The following is a 19,915-nucleotide window of genomic DNA, read 5'->3' on the forward strand; positions in this document are numbered from 1 at the left end:
GCCCAAGATGGTACTTGGCCATTGTTTTATCAAAAAAGTAAAGTGGCTGTATACCAATTATACAGTGACAATAAATGTTGATGGATACACAGCATCGTGGTTAAAGTTCCAAATGTGGACCAGACTGGAATGCCCCTTTTCACCCTTTTAAGTTATGCTGGTGTTTGTACCATGGGCGGTAGCCATTCATAAAGAGCAGAAAATCACAGGCATTCTTACAACTGCTGGCGAGCAGAAAGCAATGCTGAAGACATATCAGTGACTATCTCACACCCGAATTACCCAATACTGGCACTCATGTCCCTGATTAATTAATTTGCAGGGTTGTCAGGCTATAAGGCAAACTGGTCCAAATACAAAGCCTTTCATATGAACTCCTAAATGAACAGATGTATTATAGAGGCGTACATTTTCACTGGAAACAATATCATTTAAAATACTTGGTATTTACATAAACAGAGGGCTAGAAAATATGGTCATGAATAATATATTACATATACTGGAAAAAAAGAAGTTAGATCTCAATAACTGGTGAAAACTACAATCATCCTCGCTGGTTAAAAACGGGTCCTTAAAATCAGAGGTGTGCGAAATTCACGCAAATTGTTTTTACGTAATTACGTGACATTTCAGGACAATTATGCAAAATGATGCATGATTACACAAAATGCAAGTCTGTCATTTGTACAGTCGCGCTCTATTCGTCGCGTACTTACGCGATGACGTAGGACGCGGTGGCCATTTTGGGCGGGCAGAAACCGCCGATTGTTGAGCGCTCCGGAGCTATGCCCGGCGCTCTCTTGATTAGCAATAAAGTTATACTTAAATAACCACCCCTGCCTGGTGCCCATCATTTATTGCCCTTGCATCATTACAGTGGCGACGAGGCTGGGCTCTGAAAAACACAAACACACCAGAACCCACCAAAAAAAAAAAAAGAAAAGAAGATAGAAGATAGAAGCAGACACCACGAGGAGCAGTGACTCCAGGGGCAGGACATCCATCAAGAAAGCGTGGCAGAGGAAGTCCACAGGCATACACCCAGAGCAAGGGCCAGAACACCAGTAACAAAGGAGAAAGGGGGCAGGAATACATCCAAGGACTAAGAGGTAGGAGGACAGCCCCAACCCTGTCCCAGCAGACACAGACCCCTTGGGGGTAGCACAGGCTAACCTTGCACGACCGGGCACCCCAAAAGCACGCCATTGAGGGAAGCACTCACCGTGAGATAACAAATACAAAAAGGGAAAGGAGTGAAGCCGAGAAAATTAACGTCCCACCAGGCGCGCAGCTAACCAACACAGTTCCTATCAGCTATCCAGAGCCCTGGTGGAACAAGCGCAGCACAGAGAGGAGGGTGCCTTGGGGCCCCAACCAGACCGAACGCACAGCAGAAGTGCAAGCGTGCCAGGCAGTCCCAGGGGAGAAGCGAAATGAGTGCCCAAGCGTCCTCACTCACGACTCCAATTCCATTCCTACCCAAACCAGGAGAACCCTTGCTGAAGTGGAAGGATTGGAGGGAATACTTTATGACCTACTTAGAAGCTCTGGAAGATGAAGGAGGGAAAGCCTTTCCCAGCAAGAGGAGGAAGAGGATATTGCTGCACAATCTAGGCCCAGAGGGAATCAGGGTCTTCCAGAATCTAGTCCCCACTCCTAGACAGGCTGCGGATGACGACGTTTTCCGGCACGCGATAGAAGACTTGAACAACCCCTATAGACCAGCAGTGTGCGCGTCCATAGACAGATACAATTTCCAACAAAGGAAACAAGGGCTGGGCGAATCGATAGACGATTATGTAGCAGCATTGAGGAAACTAGCTATCATGTGCAAATATGGCGCCCTGCACGATGAGTTTATAAAGGACCAAATAGTCATGCACATGACAAATGCTACAATCCACGACAAATTATGGGTGAATGGTGACGCTACTCTCAAGGAGATCATTGCTAAGGTGAAAAAAGCGGAACTTTCCAAAAGATGCGCAGACGCAGCGAAAAGAGAGTCCACCTCGAGGGCCATGGTCAACAAGGTTGACGAGGCACAACCACCGGAGAGAGGCAAAGCCACGGCGGCGGAAGGGAAGGTGCAAATCAAATGGACCACAAGACCCGCACAGCAAAAAAGACCGAATAAAGAAGGCACAAACACATGCTACAGATGTGGAAGCCCGTCCCACGCAGCGTATGACAAACGCTGTCCTGCGTTCCGAGCGAAATGCATGCATTGTGGGATTGTAGGATACTTTGAAAAAGTGTGTCGCCACCAGATGAGGAGACCAACAGTGAAATTTGTGAGGCAAGGCCAGGAAGAAGAAGGTGATAGAGGACCAGATGAAGAAGACAATGTACTGTGTGTCGAAGAACAGGTGCTAGGCATTGACTGCAGGCGCTCCAAGAAACCAAAATGTGACACGGTCATAGGAGGGGTACTGATCAAAATGGTAGCGGACTCAGGCTCCCCATACACCATCGTACAATGGACAGTATGGAGTGGTAGCTTCAAACCCAGTTTAGGATCACACCTGGAGCCCCCAGACATTAGGCCGGTCACATTCACAGGAGAACCCATTCCTATGGTCGGATATCGAGTCCTGAAGTTCGAGTTCAAAGATCGCAGTGCAGAGTGCAAGCGCGCCTACTGAAATTGAAGACCTCTGAGGCGGAAAGCCGGAGGTGGTGTGACTCGTGATTTTAAAACTGCTTATTTAGTGTTTATTTTACATTTGTTACAACTTTGTGTCCACTCAGAGATCCTCTCTGCATTTTTAACTCCTGCAAGCACTTACAGCGGATTTTAGCGCTGTTCCTTGCAGCAGACTCCACGGCCGCCATCGCTAGCGCGAGGCCACGCCCACCCATTAGGCCACGCCCACCCTTCCTCTCCTCAAATGTGCTTCCCACGCAAGCGCAGCGGACGAGCGCAGCGGGAGCGCCTAAGGCAAGCCCGTCTGCGCCCGTCCGCGATCGTACGCGGTCCAGGGCCACAACCCCTGCTCCTCCGGATGGCCACATACGGTGGAGCAAGCAGGATCTACTCAACGCATGCCACAAAATCGATGATTCATGCAAGCATAGTCTATGCGTGGAAAACCATATGGGTTGTGAACACTGTCACTTCTCATTCGACCACGGTAAGAATACAACTAATATGAACTATACCATACACTGCGGACTGCTTAACGTACGCTCACTGAGAAAACACAGGCTAGATCTATATGATCTACTTACTGAGAACCAATGGGATCTTGTGTTCCTAACAGAGACATGGCTAGATAATGAATCCACACCATACGCCCTTGAGGCAACTCCGGGAGGGTATACAATACATAGACTGAATAGACCCACAGGCAGAGGAGGTGGAATCGCAATTATAGCCCGCGAAAACCTACGATGTCAGCTAGATAGCTCTCCCATCCAGGACAGTGAAGCAGGGAGCTTCACTGTCAAAGTGAATAATAACTACACACTAAAGGGCATACTAATTTACAGACCCCCAGGCCCCATAGCTAGATTCGAGGAGAGATTGGTTGAAGGAATCATGGAAACCGCACTGTGCAATGACAAGTTTCTGGTACTCGGGGATCTCAATCTTCATCTTGATAACCCATCAGACCACGTCAGTAAAAATTTTTGTCAGGCACTGAAAGCCCTCCAACTTACCCAAATTGTTAAAGGCCCTACCCATCAACTGGGTCATCTGCTGGACCCCATATTTGTCAACTGGGGGGAAGCGGAAGCTATGACCCCCATTCCCATTCCTTGGTCGGACCACTACTTGGTCCCTTTTTCCATACCAATCCCTGGAAGCAGACCCCCACAGCCACCAGTTATGTACCACCTCAAACGGAAATGGGCTACATTCTCTCAGTCTAAATTCTGTGCAGAATTAACGAAAGGAGGAAGCCCAGGAGGGAAGGATGCTGACACGGCCAATGCTAACCTCTGCACACGCATTAATCAGGCACTAGACTGCACAGCCCCTTTGCTAAAAACCAAATTTGGGGGACGCATAAACAAAACTGCCCCGTGGTTCAACACTGAACTAAGAGTTCAGAAAACCGCACTGAAAAGAATCGAAAGAGAATGGCGCAAGACTCTCTCTGAAGAAACCAGAAAGAATTATCTAACCGAGAGAAGAACCTACCATGGACTAATCAGAAAGACGAAAACAGCATACTTTACGACTAGGATCAGTGAGGCTGGTAACTCGACGAAAGAGCTGTTTTCACTCTACAAAACTCTTTCAAGTGGCAACCCAGCTATTGCCCCCGATGACTGCTCGCCAGAATTGTGTGACAAAATCGCAGATTTTTTCTCAGATAAAATAACTAAAATCTACTCAACATTCCCTACGCAGTCCAAAACCGGGGCAGACTTTGTTGAAAGTCCAAGGGAGTGGGGAGATAAACCAAGACTTACCAACTTTACTACCCCTCCCACGGAAGATCTTCTAAAAATCTGTAGGTCGGTGAAGTCGGGCTCTCCGCGGGACCCAACCACACCCAAACGCCTGACGGATAGTCCAAGGGTACTAGAACCATACATTAGACATGTACTCGATGTATCTTTTAGCACCAGGACAGTACCTAGGGATTGGAAAAAGGCGGTTGTTCTGCCCCTCAGGAAGAAACCGACCATCAGTTTTGAGAAACTTGACAATCTCCGCCCAATTTCACTCCTGCCCTACCTAGCCAAGGTGGCTGAAAAGACGGTCAATAAACAACTAATGGACTTCGTGGAAAAGGCTGCCTTATTGCACGACACCCAATTCGGATTCCGCCCCCGCCACTCTACAGAGTCCGCACTGCTTACTGCAGTTGAGACCCTACGTCAGGGGGGTAGATGAGGGACACACCATGGCCCTCATCCTATTGGACCTGAGTGCAGTGTTCGACACTGTGGCGCACGACAACTTGCTACAGTGTCTGAACAACGGAGGTATATCCGAAGCTGCACTCCAATGGCTACAATCCTTCCTGACAGGGAGAAGCTTCCAGGTTCGCCAGGGCGACCACTACTCGAGAGACATGGGTTTGGGACAGGGCGTCCCCCAGGGTTCGTCCCTGAGCCCAACCCTGTTTAATCTCTATGTCTCTCCAGTGGCTTCAATTGCCGTGAGTCACGGATTGAGCATCGTGTCATACGCCGATGACACGCAGCTGGCTATCTCCCTATCGCGTGCACCCGGTCTTGCGATGGACAGTTTCAGGAACTGCATGCAAGAACTTGCAGCCTGGATGTCCACAAACTGCCTTAAGTTAAACGGCAACAAGACCGAGGTGCTCGTCGTGGGGGGGAACCCATCTGTTTGGTCATCGGCGTGGTGGCCTCCTTGTCTGGATGAAGCTCCCATACCCCGCCAGGGAGTAAAAAAACCTTGGCGTATGGCTCGACGCTGACCTATCTTTTGAACCCCAAATAGACCGTGTTGCAAGCGTCTGTTTTGGTGTCCTAAAAACCATAAGGAAGGTCCTTGACCTCCTTCCTATGTCAGCACGGAAAACACTGGTACACGCCCTTGTGACATCACGCCTAGACTACGGCAACCTACTCTACCTGGGTACCACCTGTAAAGCCATGAATCGCCTTCAGGTAATACAGAACGCGGCTGCCCGTCTCATCCTAAAAATCCCTAAACGATCAGACACCAAAGCCGCTCTCAAGACCCTCCACTGGTTGCCAGTAAAGAGCAGAGTGGAATTCAAAGCCCTCTGTACATGCCACCGCATCCTGGCTAAGAAATCTCCTATTCCACTCCAGAACTTAGTGACAAGGTATACACCTGCACGCGAGCTGCGCTCCTCATATGAGGGCCTACTTCAGGTTCCCAGGGTCAAAAGAGCCCGTATGGGCGGACGCTCCTTCCGTTATCTGGCAGCGAAAAGCTGGAATTCCCTCCCTCTCCATCTCCGTCTGGATCCATCCGAATCCAGCTTACGCAAGAACCTAAAAACACACCTGTTCTCTAGATAAAGGATCACTGATCTCCACCTCGCTTAGAGTTCTTCAGTTGCAGCGCGGAGACACGCTTTGGCGTATCCAAGCGCTCTACAAGCTACCCTTATTATTATTATTATTAGTATATGGCAGAAAAGGGTCAGTCTGTCCTCGGGTGGATGGATCAAGGCGACTTGGGCGTACAATTGAACCCCGGAGGAGACACGCAGGTACTGATGACCAGCACGGAGCATCAACCGAACTTCCAAAGGATGAAAAGTGAGTTCCCCACAGTGTTTGGAGGAAAGGTGGTCAAATTAACGAAATTCACGCACAGAATAGACCTCAAGGAGAATGCCACGCCAGTTTCTCACAAAGTGAGGAATATACCCATAGCGGTCAGAGATGCAGTACAACAAGAGTTGCAAAGACTGGAAGACAATGGGATTATCGAACCGATTAACTGCTCAGAATGGCTAGCTCTGCTGGTGGTAGCAATGAAACCCAATGGTAAGGTCCATCTGTGTGTGGACTTACGCGAACTGAACAAATGCATCATAGTAGAGAAATTTCCGTTACCAAGGATAGAAGAAATTCTGGCAAAGACAAAGGGGATAAAGTGGTTTTCCACCATTGATCTCACTTTGGCCTATCACCAGATAGCTTTACACCGCACGAGCCAGAACCTGACTTCCTTTATAACACCCTTTGGATGCTATCAGTTCTGCAGGATGCCCTTCGGCCTAGCATCAGCAGCAGCAGTTTTCCAAAAACGTATGCACAGACTGTTCAGAGACATAGAGGGAGTACAGTATTTCCAAGATGATATCTTGGTGATGGGCAAGGACCAATCCGACCACGACAAAAAGCTGGGGAAGGTGCTGCAGGTCTTAAAAGGAAATGGCTTGACGGCTGAATGGGAAAAATGCCGGTTCGGAATGACGTCAGTCACCTACCTAGGTCACGAGATTAGCGAACAGGGCATTACACCCAAACAAGCCAATGTAAAGGCGATATGCGAAGCACCAGCACCCAAGAACAAAGAGGATGTGAGGTAATTCTTGGGGATGGTCGAATACTACAGTAAGTTTGTGCAGCACCAAGACGCACCACCTGAGGCAGCTTGTATGTGACAAAGCAATGTTTACGTGGACAGAAGAGGCGTAAGGAGACTTCCAGAAGATCAAATAAGATATCAGCAAAGCAGTACCGCTTCAAGGGTACGATCCACAAGGGCAATCCATATTAACCAGGATGCAAGTGAGAAAGGACTAGGGGCAGTCCTTATGCAGGAAAGGAAGAATGGAGAGTTGGCGACACTCAGCTTTGCGTCCAGGTCCCTATCACCAACAGAACAGAAGTTCAGTGTAATAGAAAAAGAAATGCTGGCAGCGGTGTGGATCATGGGGAAATTCCGCCAGTTCCTATGGGGTACGAGGTTCCTGCTCAAGACAGACCATAAGCCCGTGGTCAAAGTACTCACGTCCTGTGGACACGCTAGCGATACACCCCGCATCGCCAAGATTACCCTGAAGCTGTTAGATTACAGATATGACGTGGAGTACATCCCGGGGATAAGGAATAAAGTAGCTGATCATCTCAGCCGAGCCTCAGCGATGGAGGAGGCGCCGGCCAGCGCAGACGAGGGCGAAGTCCAGGTGGCTTTTGCAGAAGACCCGGAGAAAGTGATAAGCGGCCAAGAATGGGAACAGGCCTACGACCAGGATCCTGACATCAAGGAGGTTAAGGACTTCCTGCTACAGGGTTGGCCGGAAAAAAAAACATCTCAGGGCAGCACTCAGGAAATTCTATGAGGTAAGGGAAGAGTTGTCCATCGGAGATATGGAGATCTTCCTGTTTAGAGGGAACAAAGTGGTTCCCCCAACGACGGTGATACCTCACCTGCTAGCTGTACTACATGAAGGTTACCTAGGTATTGTGAAGACGAAGACGAGAACCAAACAGATGTACTGGTGGCCGGGAATGGACATCCAGATTGAAAGGCATGTAAGGGAGTGTGACCAGTGCCAGAGGGCAGATAAATCTCAAACCCTACTAAGGCCATCACTAGGGAAAGTTGACAACCCGGCAAATCCTTGGGAGGAAATGTCTAGAGACATTCTAGGGCCAGTACTGGATGCACAGGGGACCCCGAAGTATGTGTGGGTTCTCATCGACCGGTACTCAAAGTGGCCTGAAATAGACATACAGGAGGAGATGGATACGGAGACTGTCCTCAGATTTCTAACAGCCACATTCCTCAGAGAAGGTATACCCCACTCCATCCTGAGCGACAATGAGGCCCAATTCACTTCGGAAAAGTGGTATAAATACATGGAACGAAACAGGATCAAGACAAAACACACCTCCATATACCACCCGGCTGGCAATGGTCTAGCCGAAGGTTTTAACAGTGTCATAATAGGTTCCATACAAGCCGCCATTGCAATGGGCAAGGATTGGGAAAAAGAAGTACGTAGCATGTTGTGAGCCTACCGAATAACACCCACCGGCACTGGGTATGGACCATTCCAGATCCTCAGAGGATGCGATCCTTTCACCAAGGACAATCTAGCATGGAAGGAAAAGACTATCACGAGTAAATGGTCACCGGCCGTGCTCCAGCACAACTTGGAGAGCACAAAGAACATACACCGAGCACTACAATAAGAGACGCAATGTAAAGGAGATCTCGCTAGAAAGAGGAGAATGGGTCAGAGTCAAACTGACCCAGCTGAAAAGGAAAGGGGACAGCACATACAGCCAGCCCATGCAGGTAAAGGAGGTGTACGACAGAGCAGCCTTGCTTAGCGACGGAAATGTCCAAATTCAACAAGTTATTGCAGTGGGCCAAAGAAGAAAGATCAAGGACACTACAAGACCAAGGCGAACCTGCAAACAGAGAAGTACCGCTCGGAGGAGAGGAAGACTCAGGAGCAGAAGGAAGAGGAGCGGAGTTCGAAGATGGAGACAATCCCCTTGCAGAGGAACATCAAGTGGAAGCTTGTGAGACGACAGAGAGAGAAAGTCCCCAGGGAACTGGAAGGGGATTGGCGAACCCAGCCGAGAACAACATGGGGAGTTTCTCCTCTACTCCGGTAAGACGTACACGGGCTGGGTGAACAATAGTGAGGCCTGCCAAATACAGAGACTATGAACTGGGTGAAGTGAAATAAGTAAGCCCAGAGAAGAAGACTTTATAGTTTGTCATTGTTATATAAAGAAGGGAGATATGTAGAGTTGCGCTCTAGGTGTCGTGTACCTACGCGATATCGTAGGATGTGGCGCCCATTTTGGATGACAGAAACCGCCGATTCTTGAGCGCTCCAGAGCTATTCCCGGTGCTCTCTTGATTAGCAATAAAGTTATACTTAAATAACCACCCCTGCCTGGTGCCCATCATTTATTGCCCTTGCATCATCACATCATTTAGTGCTACTTTTCAGTGTGAAATGCCTCCTTGCATCGGTTCTTTAAACAAGGACGCATTTTGCACTTAAGAAAACGTCAGAACATACAAGCCGCGAACAGCCACTTTCATTCTGCTTGTTTATCTTGTTCCTGTGTCTCACGTCGTAATGTGGCTTCAAACGGTGGCGAATGGTGGCATAATTACATGCCATGCTATCATGGGGTAATATTGCTTCAAACAAATCCCCTGAATTGCGCAAATTACTCTGGTGTCAGGCCTTTTTAAAATTAATACGCTATGGAAATTAATCTTGTATTTGGAATGTCGCTTCTGAACTCTTAAGAGACATGACTCGTTCATTGGAGAGCTACAATAAACTTTTGTATGGGATGAGCAGAAACCTAGACTGAAAAGCTCAAAGCTGCATGCTTCCACTAGAAAAGGTGACCTGCCATTGCCACATATGAAATCATACTGTTAGCACTGACTTTGTACCTGATACTGATATACCAAGTATCATCAGCGTGGATTACGATAAAATAGGGAATAACAAGAACACTGAATTGATTATCTAATACATGAGCAGTGGCGTAACGAAACTAGAGGGGGCCTCCCTGCAAAGTGCATGCAGGGGCCCCGCCACTCTCCGGACCCAGTCTGGAGCTCTCAGTGCAGAGGCCCGTCAGTGCCAGAGCCTCACCCCCCACCACACCGTGGAGGCTGTGGGGACTGCAGGGGCTTTTGTTTTGCCACTGTACATGAGGCATGGTCATGAACAGTGTGGCAGTGTTATTGGGAACTAAACAGCAATGAATGTATTGTATCATTAATTTATTCATTCATAATATACTGGGCACATCCTAATCAAACGTTTCTTCATAGTCCTTATAATGGCATTGAAGGGTATTTACAGACTCTATTGGACACTCCCATGCCATCCCAAAAGAATAGTCTGCATCTTGGAATAATTTAAACTCATCAAAGGATTTTCATGGGATGTTATTGGACCACTGTAAGGATGCAGCCATTGAATTGAAAAGCGGACTCTTCTGGTTTGATGTGCAAGGTTTTGCAGGCCAGTCTCTCTGTCGTAATTGTTTGATTTCATGCAGTGGGCTCAATTTGGAATAATCTCAAGAATATGTCTCCTTAGGTTTGAGTTCCACCCATGATCAATTTCAACAAAGTTTCCCCTTTTTATTAACTGACAGTATCAATCATGTCTGTACACAATGAATGAATAATGGAGATTTCGTCCCCTACTCTATGAAAAAAAACTTTCTTTTACATACATAGAGAGCTACAAATAATATATTGTCTCGTTCTTAATAATTCCATTCTTAAATGAACTGTATTATTAGAAATCAATATTGCTTGTACTCATTTTTAGGTCTCGCCTAGGTAGCGCGCATGCGCTGCCCTAGGAGGGCCTTTAGCCATCGGTCTTCACTTTTCAAGTACTGCACTCATGCGTGTGGTGGCATCCACCTTGTGGGAGCGGGCAGCAGCGCGCCACAAGCACAAGTGCAGTGCTTGAAAAGTGAAGACTGCTCTACCAAGAGTACATGCGCGCACCACTCCCTGGCTCACCTCCTGCTCCTCCTCTCTCTCACAACCTCTTCCTCATCCTAAATCACTCCATCCTCCTGGTTTTTGTATGCTCGTGCCCGGTTGTTACATTTTGTTTAAGAATTGCACGGCCGCTGCACTTCATCTTAAATCATGGCGGCCACTACCGGAGGCTGTGCGGCTTTCTATTGTTTTGCCTGGTTTCACACTACCTTCTTCCCGGCGTAGTGTGGCTACAGAGCGTGGTCAGCATCTGGCCTGGTGCAAGGGGTGAATTTCTGTCTGTTGAGTATGATATGTTGATGTTTTGCCACTTTTGGAAGTCCTGTGCATGAATGTGGCACAGAAACACTTCAAAACTGAGGCGCAGCTGTGACCAGCATTTTATTTGCAGAATTCAAACATTAGTAAGTTCAACCCAATTGTTTAATATTGAAAAATTGCTAACTAACTAGTATTCTTTGCTTTACTGTGATGAGTGTGGCACAAATACTTTACATAATACCTCGTAATTAATCCTTACTGCTCTGGGCCAAGTTATATATAAATAAATAAAACGCATTTTCATATTTCCACAATAGCATTTTCAAAATCAAACGCATTCAACGCATTCTGTTGTGTTTGAAATAAGATTGCACCGGCACATTACGGATCCACAGAGCTTGCCCATGTCTTTTTGTTTGTTGCTGCACACTACGGCCAAAGCATATTGCCTAGTGTTTTCGAGTGTAGAGTATTTTATCGGAGAAGAGGACATTTTATTAAATAAACACATTTAGCGTGTTCCGATAAGAGCCAGTTGGCTTTCCAATAAAGATTATTATTTGTTTTATCTGTATATTTTTATCAGCGCATAGAGGTGATTTCAGAAGTGTATTTATGTTTGTACTACCTTGCATGCCACATTTGATGCACACATGGCGTTCCTTCTCTCCCACACTGCATTTTCTAAACAAAAGGTGCCCTCGTATTACACGTACTGCAAGCAGTAAACCCACTAAGTAAACATCCCTACTATATATACATATATATATATATATATACACAAAAGAGAACTCCATTTTACAGGGGGCCTCCGGCGCTGCAGGGCGGGCTCTCACACAGGAATGGAGAATCCTGTCAATTACCAACATGAAAAAAACAGAGCCCACAGCTACGATGTCCTTTTAAACTGACGCTTTTATTGGTCACATGGGAGTGGCAGCGTGAACAACCCAATAACCTTACGCGTTTCGGCGCGTTGCGCCTTGATCGCAGGTGAGTTGATTCTAATAATTGTAGTCCAAGTGGTCACATGGTCCTTTCTTTAGACCACCATATCCAGAATGCATCAGTATTCAAATAAAAGTCCTGGCAATTTCGTTTCAATAAACATTTCAATGTTGCTGAAATAGCATTATGTATCTGCCAATGTAAGTATTCACGATGCTTCAGGAAAATAAAATCAATCCAGTGGCGTAACGAAACTAGAGGGGGCCTCCATGTGTCGCTGCTAAGGCCATAATCCTGCCACCAGAACAGAGCACGTCATGAACCAGTAAGGGGCTCATCAGCTGGTCATAATCCGCGTTGGGAGACACAGTACTGCAGAGACACAAATCCAGGGCCCAGTCGAAATCATAGCTCAGGCAATGGAAGACAGGTTGAACGCATGTGAAAAAGGAGAATCGAAACGATAATCCATAAGCTGCACTCAACGTTGCAAGAGGCAGCGCTCCATACTAACTAATCATTCGGTTGCGAAGCAGCAACAGCCGGGACATATTATCGTCTGCTGCGGGATATGCATCCATATTTATGTAAACAAATTAATAAAAGCACACCGGCAACTAATGCGAGTATTAAGCGCAAACCACCTAAGATGCTGGAAAAAATCGAATGAAAAAATCCAGAAAAGACACCAAATATACTTTCTACAGAAGTCACAAGGCCACTGCTTCTAACTTTAAAAAAGTAAGGTAACCCCGTAGTCAAGGACACATTAAAGATACTCTAAATTAACTCCCCAAAATTCAAGAGCACGTCTGTATTTAATAAATCATGCACTTCTGTGCGGGCGTTTGCTACATGAAGGACAAATGTTTCTGTACCAGATATAAGAGCGACCTCTTTTTGAGACAATAGCGCTCTTATACGACTCATTTGGTTGACTCTGCTTTCAAGGTCGAAATCGACAGCCAGATGGAAACATCCAGCTTCCCATGCAGAGGAGTTAACACAACTTTTTTTTAATCAAACCACACGCTCAGTTACCGTAATCATGTTAGCGATGGCTGCTAACATTGCACAACAATCTCCATTATTTCAAAGTAAATAATTCCAGTTTCCAGTAAAGTGAACGTTGTTATGAAAACAGGTGTCGGACTACCTTTCAAAACTCAGTCCAAATTAGGCGCATCTTGTATACAAGAGCCATGCAATTGTACGTGTCTACAAATTAAGTAGTGATCTGTTACTATTGTGCAATCTTCGCCATTCACATAGACTTCTTTTCCCTCCCTCAGACACCTATATGTAAATGGTAATAACCAAGCTTCATGCAGATAAGCGCTCCTTAAACATCCATATCTGCCTATAGCATAGTATTTCATGCAAACCTCAAACTTAACCAGGTTAAAAAATAACGTTATGATACTGTGGACAAGCCACACACCTGAATTGGATCTCCAATGAGTCAGCACTTCTAACCATTCTCATAGCGCGCCCTGTACTCTGATTTGACAGTGAGAGAGTGACTACACCATAGTTTGTACTGCTAATCATTCTCAGCATACGCTACGAATACCCGTTGACGTTACATGTCGCATCAAAGCTTCCATGTGACGTCATGTACGGCACCCCGTACAAAAAAGACGCAAATGTTTTTAATTGTTTAAAAACATATATTCATGTAGTTAATGAACATACTAACAGAAGACTTAATCTAGGGTAATTATGGATACATTTTTTTTTAAGTTTTAAAAATCCTATATTACTTCTATATTGTATGAGTGCAGCTGCATGCCCCTCCGCCTGATACCCTAGACTCCACCACTCCCAGACCCGGTTCATAAGCACGCGTGATCGTCACCACAAAACCATTAGCACGCATATCGCTTTTCCACACATGCTTTTAAAACTAGTACGCATTTACCACACATGATAAATGCATAATCCTAATAATGTTTTTTTGTTGACCAACACGTGTTGTAATGCCTGTGCCATACGTCCTTCAAATTAGTTTCTAGCTATACGTGTGACCAAGTCTGATAAGATCGGAGGCCAAGGACAAACACCGTGGTGTCTGTGGCACGAAATCTCATCGATCACAGAGAAAATATGCACAGGGTAAAATGAAAGCAACAGGTATAATAAAAATAACGGAGAAAAACTACTAAAATGGCTGTTGGACGGAGTATGTAATCAACGTTTGGCGCCTCGACACTACATTTCAAATAAATATACATACAATATGTTTATTAATATATTACAAAAGTATAGCACCAGATGACACACATGACCCGGGAAAAGAAAGCGGCAAATTTAATACCTAAAATCAGGAGAGGTTTGCTTGGCAAACTTGAAGAAAAAGAAAAAAAGTGCACTTGCAAACCAGGCTGCACTTGCGTAGAGAGTACAACTGATGTAGGAAAAAAACCCGGAAAGTTTTACATACTGTCATAGAAATATAGCTCTAAAAATTGCCCCCGTAATTTGCCCCCCCCCCCCCGGGACCTAATAAATAAAACGGACTTCTAGGGTTTTTTTCACCTTTTCCACCGCGTAAAAGTACTGCATGAGTACCCCGCCAATTCTTATTTTATTTAAAATAAAAATTGAGCCTAAAGATCCATGTACCATCCCCCTGACCAAGACTATAGGGTCAGAATGTTTCTACCCTGCCCCTTTCCTTATTTCTCAACTTTGTTTTACTGTTTTCTTGTGACTCGGCTCTCGCGACAAACAAGATGGCTGCCAACATTTCCTGTTTTGGAGTATTGCCAACCAATCAGCATGCAGCTCTTGCTCGTAATTGTACATATTTCCATTCGCGTATGCCGCGATTTACCTTTAAAAAAATAAAAATAAAAAATAGAGCCTAAACATCCATGTACAACCCCCTGAGCAAGCCTGGAGGGTCAGAATGTTTGTAGCCTACCCCCTTCCCTTATTTCTCAACTTTGCTTTACTGTTTTCTTGTGACTCGGTTCTAGCGAGGCACAAGATGGCCGCCAACACTTCCTGGTTTTGAGTGTTGACAGACAGTTCACAGCCAATCAGCATGCAGCTCGCGCTCGTAATTGAACAGATTTCCGTATGCGTGCTGAACTCCGTCTCTAGATATCGCTACGATTTTACTTGCAATTTTCTCAGAAACTACTGAACGGATTTACACCATTTAACAAAAAGCACAATCTGCGAACAGAACTCTACCTCTCTGCCAAATTTCGTGTAATTCCGTTCAGCCGTTCGGGCTGTAGCCCTGGCTAAAGGTCCCTATGGAAAATTGCATGGGGAAAACAAGTTTTGGGACTCCCTTTTTTTATCGGCCCTCACTTGACGAATCACCCCCAAACTTTCAGTCAAGGAGCGGAACCAAGCAGGCCATTTCCCCAAAGAAATTCACGAAGATTCGTATACCGGCGCCAAAGTTATTCCAAATAGAATGTTGTGGATTTCCTATGGAAACTAGGTCCTAACTATAACTACCTACTGGCGAACGCCAGTAGGTTACATATATATATGTATATATATATATATTGTTCAAAGTGATGCTTTTGCGCTCAGTATTAGAAGTGCAGGAAACTTCCACACTTTTGTTGTGCACAAATGATGCAAATTACAGGAATACAAAACAATTTATGTTAACACCAGTGTAAACTTTTTACATAACAGTCATGCCAGATTTGGGAACAAGTTGTAAAACATTTGCAGCAGCGCATCATCACTAGTGCCCCCTGATTATCTGGGCACTTACATGGTTTATTTCTTATCTGTTTTTCTTAGATACTAATGTGGAAGCTTTTTAGAGACCTTTCTCTCTTTTACTAAAATAGGCGTGGCATGAATACTTAACATATTACCTCGTAATTAAGCCTTACTGCTCTGGGCCAAATTATATATAAATAAATAAAACACGTTCAACTATCTCCTAAATAGCATTTTTATTTTTAAACACATTCTGTTGTGTTAGAATTACGATTGTACCGCACATTACAGACCCACAGATCTGGTCTTCTTCCGAGGTAGTCTTCCCTAGTAGAAACTTTCAGCTACGTGCTGCAAAGGGATTCGGCAGTTAGTTTCAAAGGAAGTCTGGTCTGTGGGGCAAAGGGCCTTGGAATCCAGACTGTCCCCTCCTTAATTATGAATACTTTTTCAGCTCAGTCGCATTCTCTACCAAGTGTGTGTAAAATCTAACTGGCTCCCCAGTGCAATACACATGCTACTTTAAGACTTGGTTCCCTCGATAGAATAGCACTCTTCTCGGTTTTTACTGCCCACTACTCAGTTGCTGCTTCATTGCCAGGGCCAGTGGAATAATACCATTCTGAGGTACAAGCGTTGCTCGCATAGTATTGGGGTTGCCACATAAACCGAAATCCTGCCCAATTTACAGATTTTAGACCAAAAATGTTTCTAGCTAAAACGGATCGAAAGTTCCTAAAATCCGGAAATGTGTTACCCGTAAGTGAGTGGAAAAATCTTCTAAAAGGATGGATGGTAAGCTTCCTGTTGCTTATTGCTGTAATTCATTGTTATCCTTGTACTGAGGTGAAAACTTTGCCCAGACGCTGTATGGCGTGATGCTATCTTAACATGTGGCATTTTATGCCGCATAATTTGCCTTACTTGCCACAATTCTGCCAACTATGCCACCTAATTAAGGATTCCCTTGTTGCATAATTGCAGAGGCCCATTTCATAGCTGCCCTTGTGATAAAGGGATGCATAACTGAGCAGCCTCTTTAGTAATTTGAAATCATTTATCATGGTAGTTCGACCATTTCTGCACATTTCCCAAAGTTTTTGAGTAAGGGCATATTTCGAATAATTGCAATTATGCTTATACCATTCATTCGTAATAGGGCCAATCAAGAATTTATCGTTGACTTGCCAGCATTGTGGTGTGTGCTTGCCTCGACACGTCTGGGCAGAGCCACGATTACAGATACTTACATTTTAGAATAGCTCCTGCAACACAATTACATAACACACCACATACATACAATCCACACCACACAATTCCAAAGCATGCCACAAAATTCAACAGCAACACATAATTAAACTCCACTACATACCACTCCACAACACAAAATACCATTCCACATAATTACACTCCATAACACACAATACTACTCCACATAATTCCAGTACACTCAATACCACATAATTACTATCCACAAATTTCCACTGCACACCACGCCACATAATTCTGCTAACCAATCTACTCCACGCCATACAATTCCACAATTAACAATTCCAATTCAACCCACATAATTACACAACACACCACATACATACACTCCATAACACATAGGTAAAAGACATTGCCATTTACAACGCCAATAGCTCTAACACAAACAAATGTGAGACCTATTGCATTGCCAATGCTAGTTTATTTTAAATTAAGCCGTCCCATTTTCACAATGTAATATTGCTTTGCTCACTACAATAAGCTTGGATGCTTTATAGTGCAAATACTTTCTGTTTCATCTTCAGATGTTTGGTTTTATATCAACTCTGTTGATGTCTAGGTCCTTTTATTACTCAATTATTTTAATTTACAAACAAGTTGTAATAAAAAACAAATAAAAGTAACATTGTAACAGATAGTCAACATGTTAGCCATCATCAGGTAGGTATTTTCTCTTGTAAGGCAGCTCAGGAAACCCATTTCATTAATACTGTTCTGCCTGTATCCAAGAGTAAAATAATTTATGTACAATCTTGTACTCTGAAGAGCACTAATGTGTATGGCCCTGGTTATTGTTGAGAGTTATAACCCACAAGACAGACAGCATGAACAGATTCATTCGTTTTTCAGGTCCAATGAATTCAAGTTCGCCGGATTTTCATTAAGGAGTTTACTGGTCAACCTTTACCAGATGTGAGGAAGTTAAGACCTATGTGTCCCTGCAGTATGAGGCCACAGAGCTCATCATTTTTCTAAGTTTGCTTGCGGTTTAAATTCGCATCTTCAAGAGCCTTAGGGCCCACCACTTCTCAGTCTGCCGCCTGATTTTTTATGCTGCCACCATAGGTGCTCCCTACCCCCTTAATCTTTGGTCCTGATGAAGATCCCAGGCTAAGGATTCAATTACCTTTACTGCACTTAGGGTCGAAACATTGACAGTTTTTCACTACTTCTCAAGGTGAGATGACAGAGATTAATCATCTCATTCTACAATTTGCTATGTTTGTTTTGTAATAATTTGCCATCATTAGGCTGGATAGGTTTCAGCTGCTACTGATGTATATATTGCACATTGCCTCTCCTTTCCTACTACCCTCACTAGCACACATTCTCTCTTGTTCACTCTGCCCCCCCCCCCTCTGAGCACCACTTTAATTAAATGTCAAGGCAATCATGTTGTCCTTGATTTGTGATGTATTCCTATAGGTTCCGTATCGATCCCCCTATTCCTGACCCTATTCTGGTTAACAAGTTAACTAGCAGCCATCCCATGAGGCAGAAAACCCCCATGATGCAGGAACCGTTATCTGATAAAGCCACACTACGGCACAGGAACGTGTTATCTGATTAGGTCATAACGCTTGCCATCTAATTAGACAAGCGATATTCCTCCAGCCCCTGATAAGGCATACGGAGTTCTCAAAACAAATCAAACCTATGACAGACCTGGGAAAAACCCTGCGGCCATTGTTTTGACTTCACCGAGAACTTCAGCAAAAGAATGTGCTAACGACCAGGTCGTATGACATCCTTATTGACGTATCTATGTCCATCCTTACGTCAATCTCGGCACCTTAAAGGTATAAATATTACCGATATTGCCCTATGCAAACACACGCGGTGGTGACGATATCGGAGCAGCCAGACTTGCCGAAGCCCAGAGCAGAGCAGACCCCGCTGGCGCAGCCCCGCCTTCCTGACGCGCTGAAAACGAGACGCTGCTTTCTCCTGCCGAGAAATCCAGCTCCGGCGCTTCCGGGTAGCCCTCGCAGGCAGCCTGGAATATCGAGACCAGAGACGAGAGATACCATCCCTCATTCATCCTAGATTCCAGGTACAGAACTGAATAACCCCTTGCAGAGAATTCTTTAGTCAGTCACTTGGCAAAACAAACTTAACTTAAACTGTAACTTTCTATTCCCGCCCACGTATTAGGCTTAGGTCAGGTACACGGGGTAGGCGTAGTTAGAAACACCAGTTGAGTACGATTAGTCAAATGTGAATGTGTATGTATTCATTTTATTCATTTTAAACCTTCATATGGCTTAGAAACCATATCAATGTTTTTACAGTATTATTTTATACTTCTGCTTTTATTGTATGCACTTTACTTAACCATAAGTATTGCAATAATATCGATCCATTTCTCTTGTATGAGAAAAGAGACTGATCAATAAATAACATCTTTTATTGAACACGCCCGTCTCTTCCTTTTCTCTACAATCTGGTGAGACTAAGAATGCACGTACTGACTGAGTAAAATAAGTCGTCTTTTGTTTTCACACGACTCTAGAGATACACTCTTGATTAGGGGAGAGCAAAGTTGTCATGTTCTATGGTTGTCAGAAACTAAATCCCTTCTTGTCTATCCAGGGAGGTTCAACTCCTCCTTGCCTATTCGAGAAAGTTTCTAGTGAACTCTGAGCTAGCTGGCAAACCCAAAACTTTAAGTCTAATATCGACAGTAGTAGACCTAGTTAACGTCTGGTCTAGGCCTATACTATTGAAGGTATTATTCCAATGCGCAGAGCCTATTGGGATAATAGGAACTACACTACATGGCGCCCAACGCGTTTGGAAGGGCGATAAAACTAACGT

The sequence above is a fragment of the Lissotriton helveticus genome, chromosome 2_1 (genome assembly GCF_964261635.1).
Source record: "Lissotriton helveticus chromosome 2_1, aLisHel1.1, whole genome shotgun sequence".
Lineage (NCBI taxonomy): Eukaryota > Metazoa > Chordata > Amphibia > Caudata > Salamandridae > Lissotriton > Lissotriton helveticus.